The sequence below is a fragment of the Rhipicephalus sanguineus genome, chromosome 1, assembly GCF_013339695.2.
Source record: "Rhipicephalus sanguineus isolate Rsan-2018 chromosome 1, BIME_Rsan_1.4, whole genome shotgun sequence".
NCBI lineage: Eukaryota > Metazoa > Arthropoda > Arachnida > Ixodida > Ixodidae > Rhipicephalus > Rhipicephalus sanguineus.
Window position 1 is genome coordinate 12,946,708 of NC_051176.1, and position 8,704 is coordinate 12,955,411.

At 48.9% G+C, this 8,704-nt stretch overlaps 1 pseudogene; it reads left to right on the plus strand.

The window, feature by feature from the left end:
• The first annotated feature begins 2,854 nt into the window (after window positions 1-2,854).
• LOC125756964 (uncharacterized) lies at window positions 2,855-8,704 on the plus strand (annotated as a pseudogene).

Below are 8,704 nucleotides of genomic sequence, written 5' to 3' on the forward strand. Positions count from 1 at the left end.
GGGCGAGCGTGAACAAACAACTGTCCCAGCTCGACACTTAAAGCGCGCTGCTCAAATTCAAAGAAAGGACGCACGAAAAGAATACTAAAAAAGCGCGAACTAACGACTGTCACAGTTGTTACTTATTTCTGCTTGAACAGCGCGCTCCTTTCGCAAATGCAGCGAGCGAAGGGACCTTCGTGCGCTCTGTAACATGAACGCAAACATTGCGGTGAAAATACAAGACGTACAAACCGCCTCCACCACGAGATATGCGCGCCCCGGGCTACCAGGCCCTGTAGGGCAAAGTACAGATGGTATAGGTTGGAGGTGCTTGCGCATCGCAACGAGCGGGGCGACGACCTTTAAAGCGCACCCTTCGCGCCCTTCGTGCCAACTCGCTAGTGATAACGAGAACACGCTCAAGTGCCACCGATATCTGAGTACCGCCAACGGTAAATGGTGTACATAAATAGCTCGCCGTTAGTATGCTAAATAACGTGCGCTCTGTGGCCGAGTTTAGCGCCGCGCGGTGCGGAGCGAGGCATCGTGGGTTACATTCCCGGCGACGGAACTTTTTCTTCTAGTTTTTTCTTTGCCACCTGTCACTGCACATTTTAAAACGTCATATTCATGACGGAAATGCGCAGTGAAGTCTCCGTGGACTCCGGCGTAAAACACTTTCTTAAAAAAATATTGCGATATATTAAAAACAATGATGATGATGATGATATTAATAATGATAATAGTAATATTATTCAGTTCAGTTCAGTTCAATTTATTTCCCATCTTACAAATACAGATGGAGGGGTTGTAGGTAAAAGCTGCTTAAAGGCAGCTTGACGAGCCTACAAACCTAAAGTACAGCAGGGAGCCAGTTGTAGAAATTATACAATTCAAAACGTAAGGATTACATAATTACACAACGATTACCGGAGAATGCGCGAATCAGCCCCATGTACATATAAGAAAACTAAAACTGAAGCCATGTTACCTAAATACTTAGCGTGAAGTTCTTTGCGAATACAGGCAAACAAATCGAAATCAGTAAGAGCGTAACTATTAAGCAGAGACGGAAGAGTATAATGAAGGCGTTCATTTCCAAGGTTAAATCGAGGTGTCAGCACGAACCATTCTTCGCCATGTCTTGTTGGGTAGCCCACTGATTTGTTCCTTAGTTCCGCTAATTTCCGGAGATTATCTATGGGCACCGTGCATACGTTAGGAGCCGCCACAGTCGCGCGCTGTCTCCAGCGCCAAAGCGGCCACGGCAGCAGATTTGGCGGGATGGGGGGGGGGGGGGGGGGGAGGCAGACGACACAGGCGGCGGCAAGCCACTGCGCCGTGTTTTGGTGCTTCGCTTGAAGCGTTCTATTTCCCGTTTGCTTCCAAATGACGTCAAATTGTTATCAGCTGTCAGAGAACGTAGCGTTAGCGCATGTGCTTCTTTTCGCCAGACCTCGTGTATCCTCAGGCGAACGCGGCAACATAAAATGCATTAACTGGGGGAAGACAACGGAGGTGACGAGCCCGCTGAGCGAAACTGCGCACGTGTAACGCGGGCCGTCTCAATCACTAAACAATCACAGCTTATCACCCTCGAGCTAACGCGGCAGCGAACTCAGCGGCAGCTTGAAACCGGCAATACCAGCAATTGCACTGTCACGGCCGCTGAATGAAAAAAAAAAAACGCTTTCCATCGAACGGCCATGGCACTGCATTCGCTGCGCCGACTTATTCAGTGCAGCCGAGTTCGTCGTCGCGGCTCGTGTTTTGCTGCCGTGGCACTGCAAAGCGTGCCAATTATTATTACGCTTGGATTCAGAGAGCTAAGTGATATAGATAGTTTCTTCCGAGGAGCTAACCTGAAGAAGGGCAGGGAACTCCTCGAAGCGGGTCACGTTCACGGCGTCGTGGAAGAGGTGTTGCTCGGCAGATCAACAATCACGGGCAAATGCAACCCCAGAAAAAAAAAAAAACCATCTATTTGCAAAACTCACTTTTGTCGTCGAACGAGTGCGATCCAGCGTTCACGCCGATTCCGTTCATATTCTCTAAATGGAAACCGGTAAAAACGCGTGCCCAGAGAATTCCTGTAGGGGTTATTGCATCCAACAACGCAGCAATTATTCCTGGAGTTCGGCATTCCTACGAACAGCGGAACCGGCAGAAAACGAACTGCCCGCGAAAATACCTTGCGCTGTCACAGCGGGAGCGTGGAGCGAGCAGGGGTGCAATCGCGGAGCGATGTTGTATGCTATGTTATTCTTATCGTCCACCACCTGCGGCTGACTGATCGCGTTGATAACGCGGACGTACCGTCGCTCTGGTCACTAGCCAAGCGCGAGAAGCACGAAAAGTGTAGTCATCGTAAAAGGCATAGTTCCTCGACTTCACCCCATTGCGAGCGCGTCAGAGCATCCCGCCAAATCTGCGCTTCTTGCCGCTAGGGACGCCGAGCGGAGTTACGTCTGCACGGAGCCTATAATCTTTCTTATTTCCGATTGAAAGATGACGACCTCTTTATATAGGAATAATAATACTATTAAATAATGCTTACGTTTATCATTTATCATAAATAATAACAATTGCTTCATAATAATAAAATTTTAAAAATATTGCGTGGAAGTAAGCTTTGTTGCTGGGCAAGTTGGTTGAAATATATGGGGTACATTTCCGCGCAAAATATGAAAGAAAGAACGAGAAAACTGTAGGAGAAAGCGGAGAGGTCGAGCGCTAAACTTCAACTGGCCACTTGAGAACAGCCTCTGACTGTGAGACAAAATTCAAAGGGATAAAGAGAACCTATCATAAGCATCGCCTACACAAGCGGAAGAGTGGAAGGGATAGGAAGGAGTGGCCCTTCTATAAAGAAATGGACAACTTGTTGTCTTCAAGTGCAGAGTACCAGGCACCAACTGCATCAAGCATGCCTTTGGAGCCATCAACATCAGCCTTGTCAGATGTACAGCTATCGGGATAGACTCGGAAAATGCATGTAGCCACTGGTGAGAGCACTGATGATGTTTCTGATCACCGTTCCTCCAAAGTTGATGCGGCACGAGTGGCAGCTAATGCTAAACGGCGAAAAACAGCGGCAACTTTATTAAAAGATATTCTGAACAACATGGATGAATGTCAGGCTGAGGAGCGACAACGTTACAAGCAGCAACTAAAAATGCAACGACTGAAACTGAAAATGCTAAAGCGTATTGCAGAGAGTGCCAGTCAACATTGTAATTAAATCACTTATGTTGGGCTTAAAGGGGCCCTGCAACACCTTTCTGAGTTTTAATGGAATAGTCTCATTATTGACGTATGACTCTTCACGAGTCATATGCCGCAAAAATTTTTCGAATCCGTCAAGTCTAAGTGGTGTCACTAAATTAGAGAAATCACGTTCCGCAGCTTTTGCCCTCCACTCTACGCCGCGAGCGCGCGGAAAGCTAGGCAGCGAGTCGAGGGAGGGAGCGCAGAGGAGCGAGGCTCCGCCCAACAGCGCCGGCGGAATTTTTTTCTTCATTTTTTTCTCTCTGACATCTGGGCGCAACCACGTGGTCTGTGCCGCCACTTCCGGTCGGCTTGCGTCGTTCTCGTCGAGCGGAGCCGATCGCACTGTGTATCGCGCGTGCTTGAAAACTGCGCGTCGGTTTGGTAATGTTTGGTGTGCACTTGGAACGCCGTAGTGTTTTCATCGCTCTGCCAACCATGGAAGCAAACCTGCGCGCTCGTTTGGAACGAATGACAGCTGAGATCGGTTTCGGCCCATACTCCGATACACCGCCTCGTAAGACGGCACTGGCAGACGACCCCGAAGCGCCGCCATTACCGGACGCCAGCATTGTTATCGGAGACATGCTGCGCCCCTGCCTCGGTCGGTCGTGAGAACGTGCCGACGATGCAGTTCCCAGCTGACGAGGCAACACTCGAACGGCTGCCACTCTCAACAGCAACCGGCGATGGTCAAAAGCACAGAAATATTCACGTTTTCGGCACTGCGCATGGCGAAGAAAACGGAACCACGCAACTACGAGCAGACGAGCTGTCGGTGAGACCGGAAGTGCTAATATTAATGTTTGTTCGGTGTTTTTAACGCGATAAGAGAATATAAACATACATATTATCTACTTATTGAACTCAAAATTAACAACGAAAGTAATAATGAGGGTTTTATCGTGATTATAACATCAGCCAATGGTGGAACTGCCGACAATCGCGTCATATTTTGCAGACTAATACATCATTTGTCGAGAGAAGAGGGAGCGATTTTCAGCTGACTTTGAGAATTTATTGTAAATTCCAGGCCGTGCGCATCGCTATAATATTTGGCTCGCGTGTTCTTGGGAGCCTCGACTACCCATCGGCAGCGCTTTTTGAGCATGCTCGAAAAGTGTTGCAGGGCCCCTTTAAGAGAAAAGAGGAACACGCTTAGCTTTTCGCATCTGTTACTGACCAGCAACCTAGGTGCCTGGCTGTGCAACGCATGTTCAGAATGTGCAGGCTGTCACACTTAGGGGAAAACTTGGAGCGCATTGCAATGTGCTTTGAGTTTGCCCCTAAGTGTGAAAGAGCCTGTACGTAGATGCGTCAATGTTGTTTTGCTCTGGTCAGTGATGACCTGTTTAGAGAGTGCAAAGTTTATTCCGTTCACCTTATAAATTATTTCACAACCATATATTTTTAAGTAAAATGTGTCGCTTCAAGGAATGATTGGACCAACAGGCTTTGTTCTGCTGATCTGCATGACCAGGATATAGTGACATGTGCACGTAGTGCCATCTCTGTGGCAATAGTAGCCGGCTGTAACTGAGGGGGAAACGGATAAAAAAATGATATCTGTGTTAGGACGCGGCACCAAACGCCGCTCTATGTGTTGAGACGCACGTGAGCCACGTGTGAATGACGCCATCCGTGTGCCGCTATTTATCGGAACGCGCAATAAACATTTTGTTCTGTTGCTGAGCGTCTGGCTCCGAGTCACGTCCATTACAGTGGCGACGAAGACAGGCAGCGGACCAGCGCAGGCCCGAACAAGACGCGCAATGCAATGTAGTCAGCGGCATCGGGGAGTACCGTCTCGGTACAAGGGCGTCATGGGACGAGTACGTGGAGCGACTTGAAATGTACTGCGAAGCCAACAAGCTTTCGAAGGATGAAGAAAAGCGTGCTGTTTTACTCAGCTCCTGTGGAGAAGAAACTTACAGTCTCATCGTGACGCTGGTCAAACCCGAAAGGCCAACTGCTGCAGCCTACGAGAAGATCAAGAAAGCGGTCCGAGAACACATGCATCCGAAACCGTCAGTGCTGTACGGTAGATTTTTATTTTACAAGCGTAACCAAGCGCAAGGCGAAAGCGTTGCAGATTACGTGACAGCGCTGAGAAGACTGGCTGAAAACTGTGGCTTCGGAGACGACACGCTTCCTATGGACGAGATGACGCGAGATCGTTTCGTCTTCGGCATCAGCAACGAGGCTGTGTCAGCAACGCCTACTGGCAGAAAGGGACCTGACATTCACTGTGGCGTACGACATGGCCGTGACAGCGGAAGCAACCCAACGGCAGCAACGAGAAATCAGGACACAGAGCCTCAGCGAAGCGAACTGCATAGGCGACGCGGCCGTCCATGAAACGCGCCGAAAGGAGCCAGCTGCGTCCAGAGATGGCGTCTGTTACCGCTGCAACGGTGAGCACAGTTCTAAAACTTGCAAATTTCGTTATGAAGCTTGTCACTTTTGCAAGAAAAGAGGCCATATCGCTAGAGCTTGTCGCTTCAGAAAAGAATCGCCGTCAAGTCATAATCAAACTGCGGCACAGAAGCCAGGAAAAAGTCCGGCACGGAAGCAAAGTCAGGCAAGCAGACCGTTGCACGAAGTGGAAGAGCTTTACTCTGTTTACGAAGTTCGCGAGTCAGATAAATTTATTACCACTGTGCTGATTCAAGGGAAAGAGGTGCAGATGGAAGTAGACTCAGGAGCGTCTCACTCGCTGGTTAGTCAAGAAACGTGGCGAGCAATTCAAGGACGCGCAGGCAAAATTCCGCTAGTCAGTACCGGAACGCAGCTTGTGACTTGGACGAAAGAGCCACTTGAGACGCTGGGAAAAGCAATTGTCGAAGTGCGTTTCAAAGAAAAATGTGCAAAGTTGCCTTTACTAGTGGTGAACAAGCAAGGCAGTAGTCTTCTTGGAAGAAGTTGGTTGAAGGCTTTAGGAATTAAAATTCAAGGAATAAAGAAAATATCTGATGAGTCAGAAATGCTTCAGCGATTTCAAGAGGTCTTTACGAATGATCTTCCAGGATGCACTCAACAACCAGTGCACACTGATCTAAAAAATGAAGCACAGCCGGTGTTTTTGACGTGGCAGCAGAGATAGACAGGCTTGCTAAGCAAGGCGTGTGGGAGCCAGTACAGTCCTCTACATGGCCAACCCCCATCGTAGTCGTGAGAAAGCGAAATGGTTCCGTACGCTTGTGTGGTGATTATCGCAGCACGGTGGCCGTTCAAAGTAGCGTCTATCCCTTGCCCACAACTGATGAAATGCTAGGAACGCTAGGGCCAAGCAAAATTTTCACGAAGCTGGATTTGGTCAGGCCTATCAACAGCTTGTTGTGGATGACGCATCAGCTAATGTCCTTACTGTAAACACTATGAAGGGCTTATTTAAAGTGCGCAGACTGCCTTTTGGCATTTCCTAGCGCCGTGGTTGTTCCAGCGCACCATGGACATGTTGTTGGCAGGAGTATCGGGAGTCAAATGCTATCTCGATGACATCTTAATCTCAGGAGAGACGCCAGAACAGCACGCAGAACGCCTACAGGCAGTGCTCACCCGGCTACAGAACGCACGTCTGCGGGTGAACAAAGAAAAATGCGAATTCCGTAAGTCGAGCATTGAGTTTTTGGGTCATGTGATTGATGCTACGGGCATTCATCCTTCTACAAGCAAAGTGGATGCGATCCTGAACGCACCGACGCCGTCATCAAAGAAAGAACTGCAATCATTCCTTGGGCGAATCAATTTTTATAGCCGATTCCTAAAAGGAAAAGCAGAAGTCGCGGAACCACTTCACCGCTTGTTGGACAAAGACAGTGCTTGGAGCTGGAATAGCCAGCACGACCGAGCCTTTGTAGCGCTGAATAGCTTGTTATCGTCAGAAGAAGTTCTTATTTCGTATGACCCGAAGCAAACAATTGTGCTGTCGTGCGACGCATCACCTGTTGGAATTGGAGCCGTGTTGGCTCATCGGGAACAAGATGGCACAGAACGCCCAATAGCATACGCTTCTAAAACGGTTGGATCGAGCGAACGAAAGTATGCGCAGATTGACAAGGAGGGCTTAGCCATTGTGTATGGCGTAAAGAAGTTCCACCAATATTTGGCTGGACGTAACTTCATTGTTACGACTGATCACCAGCCTCTGCTGGGATTGTTTAACAGAGAGAAACGCATTCCGGAAGTTGTTTCCCCAAGAATGCTTCGTTGGATTCTTCTTTTGGCTGCATATGACTACACCTTGGAATATCGACCAGGTCACCGCAACAGCAACGCTGACGCATTAAGCCGTCTTCCAGTACCGGGACGCGAAGACGAGACCCAACCACCTGATGACGTGTTGCTGTTGGACGCTGTGGAGTATCCACCCTTACAAGCTGACATCGCGGAACTCACGAAGAGGGACCACATATTGCCCACGGTGAAGAATTACATTCTCTCTGGTTGGCCGACAAAGTTTGACAACGATCTTGCGGCTTTTGCAACAAGAAAGAATGAGTTATCTCTGCATCGGGATTGCATCCTCTGGGGAAATCGAGTGGTCATACCTCAAGCAGCAAGAAATAATGTTCTTCGCTTGTTGCCCGCAAATCATCCTGGCATGACAGCTATGAAAAGTCAAGCAAGATCGCTAATATGGTGGCCGAAAATGGACAAAGAAATCGAGGAGTTTGTGCGTCACTGTGAAAGATGCCAAGTGAACCGTCAAAGCGATCCAAAAGAACCAGTTCACTTCTGGGTTAAGCCAGATCAACCTTGCAGCCGTTTGCACATCGACTTTGCCGGACCAGTACATGGCGAAGTTTTTCTCATCGTGGTGGACGCATTCTCCAATTGGGCTGAAGTGAAGATTATGCCTTCCATGAAAACTTCGGCAGTAATCTCAGCTCTACGTGCACTGTTTGCCACTCACGGAGTTCCAGATGTTATCGTTTTCGACAACGGAACCGCATTCACGAGCGAGGAGATGCAAGCGTTTCTCAAGCTTAACGGCATCCGCTCAGTGTTTACAGCACCTTATCACCCTTCTAGTAATGGAAGGGCCGAAAGAATGGTGAGGGAAGTAAAAGAAGCGTTGAAGAAACCGTCGGGAAACGACACCCAGTGCAAGGTATCCCGCTTCTTATATAAACAACATACCACCCCACATTCAGAGACTGGAAAGAGCCCGGCGGAGATGATGGGCAGAAAATTACGTTCAGCATTAGACAAGCTGCACCCAGTCCGTCAGCACACCACCTCTGACATCACTGTGAAAGGATTTGGTGTAGGAGATTCGGTCTACGCCCGAAGCTTCGCTGCGGGACCACGATGGAAGTTGGCTGAAGTAATCAAAGTGAAGGGTCCTGTCTCCTATCTAGTTCGGATGGCCAATGGCGACGTGCACCATAGGCATCGCAAGCCAACTGAGGCGCGCATAGCCGACGGAGAAGTCTTCAGAGCCACTACCTGA